The sequence below is a fragment of the Garra rufa genome, chromosome 12 (genome assembly GCF_049309525.1).
Source record: "Garra rufa chromosome 12, GarRuf1.0, whole genome shotgun sequence".
In the NCBI taxonomy this organism is placed as follows: Eukaryota; Metazoa; Chordata; class Actinopteri; order Cypriniformes; family Cyprinidae; genus Garra; species Garra rufa.
The window spans coordinates 1238616-1254265 of record NC_133372.1 but is presented as its reverse complement, the minus strand read 5'-3'; the positions used below and the strand labels follow the sequence as shown (position 1 = coordinate 1254265).

The following is a 15650-nucleotide window of genomic DNA, read 5'->3' as shown; positions in this document are numbered from 1 at the left end:
GCAGAGAGACGCTCTCCTCCCGCTGTCTGTCTGTATCTCTCTCCGTCTGCTGACCCGCTCTATCTGCGCACTAAACACTGTTTTAGGTTAAACTACCGTTATGTGCATTTCTGTCATTTGCTTACTGCTGTTTCCAGATCATTATTACTGGTGCTCAAGTCACTCATCACTAGCCTTAGTGCAGATAGTGATGTGATGAAACCTCCAGCATCTGAATGATTCCTCAAGTCATGTTTGTTGTTGAGGATCAGGCACAGCATTCATGTAATCAGATGCACCAACAAGAGAAAATCCTACGAGTGCACATTGAAGGAGAGACTCAAACCATATAGAGACCAGAAGAAATCATGCCACACAGGAAAAAAAATACCTGCAATCTTAAAAATAAAGGTTGTGATACACAGTGATGCCACAGAAGAACCGTTTTTGGTTCCACAAAGAACTATTCTGTCAAAGAACCATGTCTTTCTTACATTTTTATAATCTGAAGAACCTTCTTTCACCACAAAGAAACTTTTGTGGAACAGAAAGGTTCTTCAGATGCTAAAGGTTTTTTATGGAACCATTTAGACAAAAAAGGTTCTTCTATGGCATCGTAAAGCACCTTTATTTTTAAGAGTGTAGAACACCCTAGAAACTGTAATTGTAAAAAAAAAAAAAAAAAAAAAATGACTGCCAAACAAAAACCTTAAAAATTACAGTAAAATATCTTAACTGAAATAAAGTGCAAAAACAATAATTTTACAGATATTTTTTCTTGTTTTTTAAATTACGATATTTTACTGTAATTTTACAGTTTCTGTAATATAACTTTTTTTATTGGACCTTTTTTTACGGTGTAAAACCCTTATTTTATAGATTTTTACTTGTTTCAGTTACAATATTTTACTTTAATTTTAAGTTTTTTTGTTTGGCAGACATAGCTGCCAGTTGTTTGACCATTTTTTGTCTAAATGGTTCCATAAAGAATCTTTAGCATCTGAAGAACCTTTGTGTTTCACAAAAAGTTCTTAGTGGCAAAAGAAGGTTCTTTAGATTATAAAAAGTAAGAAAACCTTTCAATAAATGGTTCTTCTATGGCGTCGCTGGTTCTTCTAAAGCACCATTATTTTTTAAGAGTGTAGCAACATTGTAACAAACGACCAAATCACTCAAGTATCACAGTGGTGACTAGAATCCCTAGTTTATTCTGCCATGGAGAAACAGACTTTCTCTCTGGCTCAGAGTTTTATTGTCCATCAGTGTTTATTTCACATCTTAAATGTCATCTGGCTGTGCGATCTCTCTGTGAGCTTTTACAAAGGATATAGATAACACAAGACACCAAATTAATCAATACCCTCTTTCTCTCTCTTTCTCTCTTTGGCTGGCGTTGCTGATCGGTCGTGGATCTGTGCTCTTCAAATCAGCAGCAGGTAAGCCGAGCTTAATATCTACCAGCTTCCTTTATATGCACACGAACACAATGCAGGTGCAGCGGAGCTCATGAGTTTGTCCTGTGAGTTTGAATGCATGTGGTTTAAAAGCTCCCAGCAAATGCATGAATGAAAATGCATGACACACACACACTGACACAGGTTGTGTTTTTATCCGTGCGTGTCCGTATTGGGCCGTGTCGAATACCTCGCACTTAATTACCATTTATTGGAAGTCCCGCTCATCCTCTTTTATCGCTCCTCTAAATAATTTCCACAAATAAGAGGGTTTCGGGCTCCAGCGTGCGGCTTCGGCGTCTCAGCTTCCACCCATCAAAGTTTAATCGAAGCCGCGTTTTAGTTTTTGAATAAAGAACACTTAAAAAATTTAGATGCAAATTATTCTGCATTATTCATGCTCTCGTCGTCCTTGTAGATTTAAACATTTGCGAGGCCACCTTGATTTGAGTCATTACCTCGACTCGGGCTGTTCCGTCATGAATAAGGTATTTCCTACAAGTGCAGCACTCGCCTGATGAGCTTTTAAAGTGCCTTTACACTCCGTCTGCGCAGCGCGCATGAGCGAATCGAACACGCCGAGCGAAATCCGTCTCAGGTGGCGAATCCTGACAGGAGAGAGAGACTCTTTTCTCTGCAAAGTCTCGGAACGCGACCAACTTTACCTGAAAGCCAGAAGAGATCCTCAGAAATAAGCCAGCTTTGTGTGAGCAAACTCGAGAATCCTGCTCAATTTGTGCTCCCTTTGTAGCGAACGAGGGGTGAAGAGCCCTCGAGAGGCACGTCTGAACGCCTGGGAGAGAGACAGACAGTTCTTTTTAATTACTCGACACAGATTGTCGCTGCGCACGCGATCCCAGATTATTGACTGTTACCTGTACGGCCTGACATATGGGATCAATTGTAATTTGCTTTAGCGTTTCTTCAGATGTGGCTCGAGGATTCTTGAACACACACACACACACACACACACACACACACACACACACACACACACACACACACACACACACACACACACACACACACACACACACACACACACACACAAGATGAAGCGGTGATGATATGATTTGAAACATCCTGGCTCTTAGCATCACTTAAATCTACCTCGCAAGAACAAACTGGAGTCTTTAAATTATTCCTTTTCATCTGCACGCAAACAGCCGTAAAATGATGAAATCTGCGGATCCCAGAAGCTTTTACTATTAAAGTCTAAAGCGCGGCCCAAATCTGCTGTAATGAAACCGTTGTTTGTTTGTTTGCTCAGAGAGAAAACCTGAAAGAGAGAGAAAGAGAGCGTTCCTGTGGCCCCTGCAAGAAAAATAAAGTAGTTGACACAGTGTCTCGATCATCTTTACTACCCGCTGGAAGAATTAATATTTAAACATTCTAATAATGCGGCTTGCCTTGCATGCACTTTTAAGCAAAGCAACAATATTTTTCACCTGGGGTAACACAATGATTTTTCATCCTGCTGAGTGCAATTTCCCTTTCTAATGCGTCTGTGGAGCTTCCACCATTGGGCAGGCCGACTATACTCTTTATTATTTCCCACTGAAAGAGAAAAAAATATTCATAGAGGTAAATATATTGAAATGAATTTTCGTGTCCATGAGCAAAGAAGAGCTCGGGCCGCCGTCTCTCCCTCCAAAGCGGTGTAATGATTGGAAAAAAAAGCTGCATTATGGGAGAAAGGGTGCGGAAAAATCAAAATATACGTGCGCGCAAATCGGCTGCTATTTGAATATCCATAAAGCGCTTTCCTTCAAAACATCATCAGTTTTTTCCTTTATTTATTTTCCCCACAATCGCTCCTGACAACTGGGGTGTCAAAAAAAAAAAAAAAAACACACACTTTTTGTTTGAACAAATGTATATTACCTGGTGTGCAATACATGATTTTCTCTCTTTCTCTAAAGCCTTTTTAAAAAGCAACTAACCAGGTGAAGCACCTGCAACACAATCACACATCCCCACTAACAAACAAACAAACAGAAAAGAAAGGACGTGTAAAAATGAGTGTAGATATTCCCGGTGGAGTCGAGCGGAAAGGATGCGTGCAGAGATCTGCTGTGTGTCATGGATTCCTGAAGCCTGAAGCCTTTGTAATTGATCACGAAAATGAATTGTTGAGTTGTGCGGGCAAATTGAACGACATAAATAAGAGTTATGATCTCCTCTTCTGTTTATGTGTAGCTGTATAGTTGTAATAGAAAGAGGCTGCGTGAGTCACTGACCTGCACTAGTACTGGGCCACATAGTGAATATTTACAATATAGTTGTGATTTAATATGCTGGCGATATACAATTAAGCAGCACTGTAAATATGTGAGAAAGAGAATGGAAATGCAGATGATTTAATAGTGTTTTGCTTTTAAAATTCAGTTGCAAAAATGCATTTGTATTCAGTTTGAATCAGTTCAGAACAGGCTTTTTAGTGATCTGATTCAAAACACTGATTCAGTGATTCAAATATGTCGATAAATAATGATGTTTATGTATCAATATATCTGTTTACATAATTAAAAAATATTAAATGTAATGAAATCGGTTCATTTATGTATCAAGATATATATTGAATATCACCAAACGTATCAAATATCAAGTTTATGATCGTTACAGTCCAAATGCAGGTGGAAATAGAGGACAACATAGTGATTATTTACAATATAATTGCAATTTGATATAAAAGTAAACAACACTGTGAATATGAGAAAGAGAGCAGTTTTTTGCATTTAAAATTCAGTTGCAAAAAAAAAACTGTTAAGAGTTCATTTGTATTCAGTTCAGAACAGGCTTTTTAGTGAACTGATTCAAAACACTGATTCAGTGATTCATTTGTGTCATGCAAACTTTTAACCAAGTTTCCGTCCTTTAAAACATATGCACAGAAATAATGATGTTTATTATTATGTATCATTATATTGGTACATATAATTAAAAAAATGATGAAATATAATGAAATGGGTTCACTTATGTATCAAGATATATATATATACATATTAAATATCACCAAAAGTATCAAATATTAACTCCTTTTCTGCGATATGAATGTTACAGTGCAAATTGGGAATTGGGAAATTTTCCCAATATCCCTTTCATGTCAAAGCTCTGGACAACATAGTAAATATTTGTAATATAATTGTAATCTGATATAAAAGTAAACAACACTGTAAATATATATGAAAGAGAACAGTTTTAATAGTTTAATAGCAGTGTTTTGCATTTAAGCTTCAGTTACAAATAAATAGAATCAAACCAGACTGATTCAGTGATTCATTTCCATCAGGCAAAACTGTTCAGGAGTCTCCATGTGGAATTTTCATGTATTTTAAAAAAGTTAATTTAAAATGTGCATAAATAATATGTTTAGTATTATGTATCATTACACTGGTGTATATGAATGAAAATGATTAAATATGATGAAATAGTTTCACTCATGTATCAAGATGTATATTTAACATTACCAAAAGACTCATAAGTATCAGATATGAAGTCATTCCCTGCGATGTGAAAGTTACAGCGCAAATGCAGGTGGAAATTTTCCCCATCAGCCTTTCATGTCAAACCTCCGGTGAGCTTTACTAAAGCTCACACATACAAGCTTTTATGCACTTATTGCTCTCTAGAGCTCTTCAAAGAGATGCATTTTTTCCTGCGACGTCTCACCTGATTGAAATCTAGCAGCTGCTGCGCTTCGTCTCTCATCTGTCGAGGTGGGAAAGAAACAGACGATTAGTTTCCACTTCACTCCGTTTGAGTCTCGTACGTCTCTGCGGTGCGTCAGACCGGCCTTTGAAAAGAGATCGCTCATGCTAAAGGGGCTCTGACAGGGCAAGGGCAACAGCCTCGGGTTCATCTCTACCCCACGGCAAAACAGAGCAGCGCTGCTGGCTACGCGCACACACACACACTCACGCACGCAGGTGAAACCAGAGAAGGGATGTAACTAGATGACAGATTAAAGGAACAGTTCGCTGAAAAACAAAACTTCTGATATCATTCACTCATCCTCATGTTGTTCCAAAGCTGTAGACAAGCTTTCCTCTGTGGAGGACAAAAGGAGATGCTTAGCAGAATGTTCACGCTGCTCTTTTTCATATAAAAACGTATTGTAATTTTGACATTAGAAGACTGTACAAATGCTACGGTAAAAACCCATTAATTGGGTAATGGGTAAAGGATTGCTCACCCCCTTGTCATCCAAGATGTTCATGTCTTTCTTTCTTCTGTTGCAAAGAAATTACATTTTTCAGGAAAACGTTCCAGGATTTTTCTCCATATTGTGGACTTCAATGGTGCTCAATGGAATGAAGGTTAAAAATGCAGTTTCAGTGCCACTTTAAAGGGCTCTAAATGATCCCAGTCGAGGAAATACGGTCTTATCTAGCAAAACAATCAGTTATTTTCTAACAAAATTTACAATTTATATACTTTTTAACCTCAAATGCTTGTCTTGTCTACCATTGAAAACCACAGGAGAAAAATCCTGGAATGTTTTCCTTAAACTTAATTTCTTTGCAACTGAAGAACGAAAGACATGAATATCTTGGATGTCTTGGGGGTGAGTAAATTATCAGGAATTTTTATTCTGGAAGTGGAGTAATCCTTTAAAGTTTAAGGGCCGTTTACACCCAGAACAATACCTATAAAGACAATTGCAACGATAACCGCCCACAATAATCGACAATAACATTGTTTATTCTTAGCACAACGCCACTTTAAACGCTCAAGCTCTTTAAAGCAGGATGGATTCTGATTGGCTTGGTTTTTATTGTTCATCAGCTTGGAAAAAATCAATCTGAGAGTGATTCCAACAATGTCTTATTAACAATCTTTATCATTATCGTTCTAGGTGTGAAAAGCCCTCTACTCTATTTGTTGAAAACTGTAATAGACCTAATGGGAAATTTCATGTAAATTATTTTTTGAAATGTATTTTTGTATACAATGGGCATGAACGTGGACAGATGCTTTTACTCAAAAAGTTGCAAAAAAACACACGTTTCTGTTTAACGTTCTCCTTTTGTCTTATGGGTTTACATGATTTCATTTTTGAGGTAACTGTCCCTTTAAGGCTGCGGTGCAAGCGTCCCTGGAGAAGCTGTGTCTGACTCCCTCTGTTATAGTAATATGGAGAGGCTCTGGAACACCTTTTTAAAACTTAATTGATTCTTTTAAAGCAGCGGCCCGTGCTGACACTCTGCGTTATGATCAGGGAGAGCAGCAGTCGGACGGAGCGGCCCGTTGCTGTGTGTCGCGGGGAATTACTTTGGACTGCTGGGAATGTGGGTTAGACGGACGGGGATTTGCTGTGGGGTGGCCCAGATGACACTCAAACAATTAGATAAACTCATATCTAATTTAAGTCTGACTGACAACAGCGGTGCACTGGAATGCGTCACACATGCGCAGGGAATGTTTGTCTACCTTTCCTGTATAGTGTGTGTGTGTGTGTGTGTGTGTGTGTGTGTTTTGGAATGTGTGTGTTGTGCTGCTGTTTCTATGGAAGAGTTTGTGTGTGTGTGTCCATCTGGTGTAAATCAATCAGACTCATCATTGCACACACACATGCATAAGGATTCAGGAGGTTTGTGTTGCTCAGATGTTGCTCTTTTATATCTCAGGAGACTTAATGGAAGTTACTTAACTTTGAAGTTACACTGTAAATAAATAACATAAAAAAACATTTTACTTGATTTTTAGTACAAATATCTAAGTTATTAAATCAAGATACAAGTAAAATGGCATTTAAGGCTTGTTTCCTCATTTGTTTTATAAACAATTAATTAAGATTCTGCTGAAAACAAGAAAAAAAAAAATCTGCCAATGGTCAAAATTTGAATACATTTTATTCAAAGATAAAACAAGTTGATTTTTCTGACCCCATTGGCTTATCTGACCCCACTCACTTTTTTTGATATATTTTATCAGAGTCTCAAGAAAAAATATTCAGATATGTGTACTGAAAAACAGACAAAAAAAGGACAAAAATACTAAGTACGTTTTTTATTTATTTATTTTAATAAAATAGATATTAGAGTTCATATTGAGATCTGTGACTTCTGACTGTGCACTTTGGCAAATCTAAGAAGAGTTTTGAAAGAAACATTTAATTGATTTATTTTACACTACAGTAAATGTTAGCTATGCATCAAAACCCGTCAGTCTAAAATGAAGTGAGAAAGCAGCTGTATGTTTTTAGATAGTTGAGCTCAGATTGAAGGCCTCAAGAAGAGGTTCACGTGTGCTAATAAAGACACGCTCTCTGAAGCATGCACTGTTTCTGAGAGTGAGTTTGAGACTGCAGCGAACGGCGGGTTACAAGACGCGTCGACTGAGTGACAGGGAGCCGCACGCATCAGAGAACCTATGAAAGACAGAAATAAAACCAGAGAAGAGGATGAGTCGAGACTGTAAACGCAAACCCGTCTCTCTCTCGCCAGCTGTCACACGTACAGTGACCTTGATAATTGTTATGGTCATTAAAATAAGTGCTCATTATTCTTCAAGGTGCGTCTCAGCATTACACTGATCAATGTGTGTCACACACACACACACACACACACACACTAATGAAACCTGTTATTGTGATTGCATCCTGCTCCGTCTTACCCACCAATCAATATTAACAGCTCGTAAAAAAACTGCGCTGAAGAGATTAGCCGCAGAAATGAGCAGAGATACTTAAACAAAGTGCATTGAGCACAGGGCGAGTTTAAACCTCACGTGATTGAAAGATGCAGTGTGTGTGTGATTGGCTTTGACGCGCTCCATAACAGAAAAACTCACATGTGAGTGTGAGAATAAGTGAGTTTATGAGTTTCGTGGCTTCTAGATCATGTTTGTAGCTTTAAAAGTTTGAGGACAGTAGGTTATTTTAAATATTTTTGAAAGAAGTCTCTTCTGCTCATTAAGGCTGCATTTATTTGATCAAAAATAGGGTAAAAACAGCAAAATTCTGAAATAATATGTCAATTTAAAATAGATGTTTTCTAAGTGAATATCTGTTAATCTGTAATTTATTTCCGTGATCAAAGCTGAATTTTCAGCATCATTACTCTCGTAGTCAGTGTCACATGATCCTTCAGAAATCTGTCTAATATGCTGATTTGATGAAACATTTTTGATTGTTATCAATGTTGAAAACAATATTTTTGTGTAAACTGATACTTTTTATTTTTTGGGATTCATTTATTCATTCATTTGAAATATAAATATTTTGTTGCATTATAAATATCTTTGCTGCCACTTCTAATCAATTTTAAAAAATATAAATCTTACTGACCCAAAGCTTTTAAATGGTGGAGTTTATAAAAGAGTTAATACATACATTTCAGTAATCAAAGAGTTAATTTGGGTTTCATGTTGATGTTATAGACTGGCATTTATGAACTACTTTATCTGTCATTAGTAACAAAACCACATGCTCTATTTGGATCATGTGACAGAGGAGAATTTAAATATACTTGTTGGCACACAAATACCTCATTAGTGATTTCAGGAATCTGTAACACAAGATCAAAGCAGAATCAGTAGTCTATATTGTTTATTTTATCACAGTTAAAGCGTAAGTTTCATTGCAGTAATCAGCAGTGAGCGTCACAGATAGAGACAGTAACGCTTCTCTCTGTCAGCCGTTCTAAAACAAGGCCTGTAATTGTGGCAGTGACCTGATCTGTGTCTGGGCGGCAGAGAATGTGTAATTATCGCTTGTTAACCAGGACGGCGCACCTGCTACACTGAAAAAGGTTTGAAGAAACAGCGCTGGCAACCTCTAGAGCTGCCAATCACGAGAGAGAGAGAGAGAGAGAGAGAGAGAGAGAGAGAGAGAGAGAGAGAGAGGCTACGCTGCTATTCTTCGAAACACGTCTGAGCAGTTAAATGCGCCGCTGTTTCCTCTGCTACAATAGAGTGAACATTACCCAGCACAAGTCTCATTATTACACACACACACACGCATGGGCCTCCGACACACACACTCACACACGTATTACCGGCTCACATTGTTGGGTTCGAATGGCGCTCCTGCATTTCTGAGATTTGCTCATTATGCGGCGTATTAAAGGCGTGAGTCAGTAATCAACCCGCACGGCGAGCCAAAGGAGAGCGCCGCCGCTTCACGTTTCCCGGCAACAATGCGCGCTCCCACGAACCGCAGCGACGGGAGAAATTGTTTAGTAAATACAGGCCGGATCGTGTTTTATTAAGCGGGCCTGACACTATTCACACACGCAGAGCGCCGGAGAGCGCGTGTACCTGCCTGATAATCGCGCGTGTTCAGATATGTCGACACAATGGCAAACACGCCGGTATTCATCGCAGACTGAGAGAATTGTAGGCAGACAAAAAAAAGAGGTCTAAAATCACTGAACGGAAACAAGATACAACCCAGAACATGACACACAACTCACATTTTCTCTTTCCACTTGTCTTTGTTCTGTTTTCTCTGGCCTGCTTGCTCAAGTTGAACGTGAAGCGTGTCAGACGCTGAGCAGAGAGATGGAGATTTTAAAGGAGAAGCGCTACACGAGGGGGAGTTGGAGGGGTTGTCGGCTCACCTGTCAGAGCGGCCCGCGTTTTGATGGCTTTACTGGAGGTTGATGGGAGCGGTCCAACATGCTACATACGTGGAACTGGCTGATACCGAGCCGTGATCCGTAAAACAGACGTGTTTGTTGCTTTAAATGTCTGAGCGCATGTAGCATGGCCTGTACGTGATAGCCAGCCGAGTCATCATAGTTAACTAAAACTAAAACTATTAAATAATAATTTACTCACCCCCTTGTCATCCAAGAGGTTTATGTCTTTCTTTCTTCAGTCGCAAAGAAATTATGTTTCTTGAGGAAAACTTCTCTTCGTATAGTGGACTTCTATGCTGCCTGCGGGTTTGAACTTCCAAAATGCATTTTAAATGCAGCTTCAAAGGACTCTAAACGATCCCAGCCGAGAAAGGTGGGTCTTATTTAGCGAAATGTACAATTTATACACTTTTTAACCACAAATGCTCATCTTGTCTAGCTCTGTGATGCACATGCGCATTCTGTGCACTCTGGTTCAAGACAGATAGGGTATGTCAAAAAACTCCAATCTCATTTTCTCCTCTAACTTCAAAATCGCCCTACATCGCTGCTTACCTTTTTTGAAAAGGGCGTTTAACCTTGTTTGCACATTCACTTTATAAACACTGGGTCGGTACTTTTGCAGCGATGTAGGATGATTTTGAAGTTGAAGAGAGAACAAGATGGGACTTCTTCACCGTACCCTAACTGTTTTGAACCGGAATACACGGAGTTGACACAGAGCTAGATAAGATGAGCATTTGAGGTTAAAAAGTATATAAATTTTAATTTGTTTTTAGGAAATAACCGATGGTTTTGCTAGATAAGACCCTTCTTCCTCGCCTGGGATCGTTTAGAGCCCTTTGAAGCTGCATTTTGGAAGTTCAAACTTACCTAAATGGCAAGCAGAGTCTCAAATGAATCTGATTCTTTTCAGCATCCAAATGAACTGATTCACTAAAATGAATCAGATTCACCAATGCACTTTTAAAACAAGTGCAGTTCAGTCATATGACTTTTCTGCTCATGCACTGTATTTATAACCAGAGATGCTAAGAAAAATTTGGATTTGATCAAGATCATAGAACCAAATCTAATATTTGCAAATGTTTACATATTTAATCTGCAATCAGTCTCCATACATACAGAATGTGCCGTTATACAATACATTAAAAAAGATTAAAACAACAACAACATACAGTACATAAAAGCAAATGCAATAGGGTTTCTGTTATGAAAACATGGTTTTGCTTTGTAAAACGTAACTGACTGCGGGATAACGACTGCCAGGCTCCTGAATAATGTAGTTGAGTTGGTAACGGTGCTACTGTAGTTACTCCCCGCATTAGCTCATATTACGGTTTGTGATTTTCTTCGGTATTAATTATAGATGTGATTTGAAGAAGTCCAAAGCGTTTGCAGCCGTGCGAATGCTCCGAGATCAGGACTCGATTCGATCCCCTCGGGAACGCCGCCACTGTTTAACCGTGTGACATGTTGTCATATTGGAGAGCGGCAAAAGAAAGAAAGAAATCAATTGGCAATTAAATGCTGCACCTTGTGACGATGACAAAAGACATTTGGTGTGGTGATGGGAGAGAGAAAGAGAGAGAGAGAGAGAGAGGGAGGAGAAGGTAATGAAACTCTAATGACTATTCATAAGCGATTTGCAGGCCTCTGATCCAGCTGAGTGGAAGTTGTGCCCTCTGGTCTTGGAGTCTGTCAGCTCGGCTCTCCTCAACCCTTCCCTGACATCACCGAATTACCCAGCAGGCCCTGGGGCGCGACTCAGGATGCCACTCTCTCACACATCTGCCGCACTAAAGGTGCCACCTTAGGACAAAACACCCAGAACCACCAAAGTGTAAATACCTGAAATTGACAAGGGCTGATACCTTTTCCCCCGCGCCACATCGCCCGCTTCTCTCTCTTGGCACGACTGCACATTGCACGTCTTTTCATTCCAGTTGCGTCTTTTTTCTGCAAGCTCTAGTACACAGGGCTTTCTGCTTGCACGTGTGTGTGTGTGTGTGTGTGTGTGTGTGTGTGTGTGTGTGTGTTTGTGTGTCTGTGTGTGTTGAACTTGTGACCAATAGGTGGTAAATTAGTATATTCTGAGAAACGCAGATGAGTTGAAACACTTGTGTGATGTGTCTCCTTCTGTCACACCAGAAATACAGCAGCTAACCACTGCTGAAATGTGCTAGGTGTTAAAATAGACAAAGGAAATGCTCTCTGAAATTAGGAAGCAAAAAACCCTTTATTGTTTACCAGAGAAATCATCCTGAACAGTCTTAGTTTGTGTGTGTACAGTAGGCTGCATATAAGGCATGTTTCAAACCCTAGTGAGTGTCCTTAATAGATAGCATTCTGATAAAAATAAAATCTTGCAAGTGACTGATTTTGAATATATAGGTAAAAAAATTAATGTGCCACACAAATAGTGCATGGAGCATTAAAAAGCTTACTTAAAATAAAATGTTAACTGAAATAATGTAAAACAAACATTTTATTTTAAGTAATGATTTTTAACAACATTTATTATTTTTCATTAATGTGAGGTACTGGAATAACTAGAACTAAAGTAAAAATGTGTAAAAACTATACTATATATAAGATATTTTATGTTTTTTAAAGACATTTATTATGCTCATCAAGGCTGCATTTATTTGATCAAATACAGGAATAAAAACTGTAATATTGTGAAATATTATTTCAGTTTGAAATAACTGTTTTCTGTGTGGATATATTTTAAAATGTAATGTATTCCTGTGATACAAAGCTGAATTTTTTAGGGTCATCAAGAATCCTGAAAAAAGAATCACAGTTTCCCAAAAAAATATGTAAATAAAATATTAAGCAGCACAACTGTTTCCAACATTGATAATAACTGTAATTAATCAGCATATTAGAATGATTATTGAAGAATCGAGTGACACTGAAAACTGAAGTAATGGCTGATAAAAATTCTGCTTTGCATCATAGAAATTAATTATATTTTAAAATATATTAATATAGAACACCATTATTTTAAACTGTAATAATATTTTACAATATTACATATTTTTCTGTATTTTTGATCAAGTAAATGCAGCCTTTATGAGCATACAATAATTCTTTAAAAAACATTACAAATCTTACTGATCTCAAACTTTTGAGAGGCAGTGTATGTATATAAAAAACAACTTTTTTTTACTGAAACTAATACAATTGCTCAAATTAATAGAAATTTGCAGACAATTCTTCCAGCACCACTACCATTTTTTTAATCTTTTTTTTTTTGTTTTTAATTGAGCTTGTGGCAATGCATTCTGGGATTGTGTACTCCACAGCCTTAGATTTTAGCCAAAAAAAGCATGAAAGGCAGCAGGCAGTGTAATATTGCTGCTGCTCACTACTGATCTCATATTCATACAGTTTGAATTAATCTAGATAAAAGCTACATCAAAACTAGAGCGGTCACATTATATTTCCGTTCCCACCACTGCATATCGACTGCGGTGTGTGATATTCTGGAGTCGTGTGGTTTTCGCCTTCAAAAGCGGACCTGGACAGACGTGCCGTGACACTTTTTCAATGGTACCAGTAAGAGCGCCTATATTTAATGGAAAAGCCAGAGTCAGCTGGAGGTTTTGTTGTTTTTCTCTGGCAGCTGTGGCCGGTTTGTTCTGACCTCCAGCCCGCTCACGCAGAATCAGGGGAAACTCTGAAGAATAAAACCGTTTCGGCCCAGTTTTCGTTTTCTCCCCAGAGTCCGAATTCATTTCAGCTTTCTGTTTGTCTGCTGGACCGTAAATCTCTTCAAGATCCTGTTTAAAAAAACTCCTCAGTTCCTTCTTTTATTCTGGAATAATCGGCTCTTTAAGGAGCTGTCAATGATGTCAGTCAAGAGCTGAGATCTGAAAACATCAGGACCAATATGACGCCCACAGCGGCTGCTGACCTCTGACCCATTTCATGGAGAGAAAAAGGTGTGGATGTGCTCTAACTCAAGAGCTTTACAGCCACTATCGCTCCAGCGTGTGTGTGAGTCAGTGAGTGTTTATCAGGGCTGCAATAGTGCTTGGCCAAGCGCGTCTGCAGGCCTCGTTCACCTCATCAGCACTGAACTGCCAAAATCCAGCAGGAAATTCACCAACAAAAACAGTTTAAAAGATCAGCAACGCGTGTTTAAGACAGTTTTATAGTATAATACACCATATTATTAATCATTTTTAATTAATATATTACATAAAAAGATGACTTGACATGCACAGTTTTGTTGATGCATTTTGTGTTGAAACTGGAAAATGATATATAAAATGTCATCCTGATTAAGCATTTTTTTTTATTGGACAAAAGACCGAAGGATACAAATCTCCCCTTTTGAATACATGAGATCTTACATATTTTTTTAGTATGAGGGTCAAAGACCTAAAAGGGTTTAAGCATGAAAACAATACGTGTAGTACTGCTTTAAATTGTTGTTTTTCACCAAAAAAATGTATTAAAACGTTTTCCGTTTAATTTCATTGCATTTTTGTTTTTGTTTTTATGAGCAAAGAATAAATATACATTTTTCCCTAATTTACAGAAGACATTTTATTTTATATTTTATCTTTTACATATTATTTTAAATATTGTTGCACTGAATGACAATAACATTATTTCAACCAAATTTCGACATTTTATTCTCCAGAAACTTATTTGAAACCTTAAAAGTTGACACTTTACTTACATGTGCTTTCGATGGACATTAAATTACTCTGTGGACATCTTAATGTCTTTGTTCCATTAATATTTTTTTTTATATTATTATTATTATTATTATGCACAATATTCATATTAAATACATTCTAAAGATCTCATGAATCATTTATGGCTAGTATTTAATAATACTAATAATAATACTAACAATGTAAGTCATAGTTGTTGTAGTAGCAGCAGAACTAGTGCTGATAATTTGTCATTAGTTCTAATGAAATCTTTGCGGCTGTAGCTGATGAAGGTAATGATGGGACAATGGCATCTATCAGCCACAAGTTTAATTAGAGAACTGAAGCATTACGCTGAAATATTAATGATGCCGACTGTATTTATGAGCCCTGCGCTCATATCTGCCACACTGTTTGACCAAATCTCTCTCTCGATGTATCCCACAAGCCCTCGGGGCCAAAAACAGACCCTCACCCCACATCAGATTTTATGTGTGTGTGTGTTTCTTGTCTGTGCCTGTAAGAGAATCTAAAGTCTGTCCGGTGTTCATTAATATTATGTTTAATTCACACACAGCAGTGAAGTTGTGTTATATTGTGCATATAGTCACTCTGCTGTGTGTCGCGTCCAACAAACACCCTTTATCTGTGACTATATTCACAATACCATGTCACTTTGAGTGTGTAGCTGCTTGAAAGCAATACTGAATAGGATACGGCGCTCCTGGGCCAAATAAACGCAAACAAATTGTACTCTATAAACCATAAAACAGGCATTTATATACATGCATCTCATAATAAGGAGTTCTTATAACCTTATTTCATGAAGAGCCGTTTCTGAAGGCTACAGGCCACATGCAAACACGTGTGTGTGTGTGTGTGTGTGTGTGTGTGTGTGTGTGTGGGCTGGTCCTCTGCAGAATCCCAGAAGGTTTTGCTCTCTTGCTCTGATCATGGCG

At 38.0% G+C, this 15650-nt stretch overlaps 1 protein-coding gene across 2 annotated transcripts in view; it reads left to right on the top strand.

Annotated features, from left to right (window-relative positions):
* The first annotated feature begins 11604 nt into the window (after positions 1-11604).
* zeb2b (zinc finger E-box binding homeobox 2b) overlaps positions 11605-15650 on the top strand; it is a 43117-nt gene continuing 39071 nt past the window's right edge. For both annotated transcript variants that reach the window (XM_073851335.1, XM_073851334.1), the window contains exon 1: positions 11605-11823. The gene's annotated coding sequence lies outside the window, so the exon portion shown is untranslated. The remainder of the gene's footprint in view (positions 11824-15650) is intronic.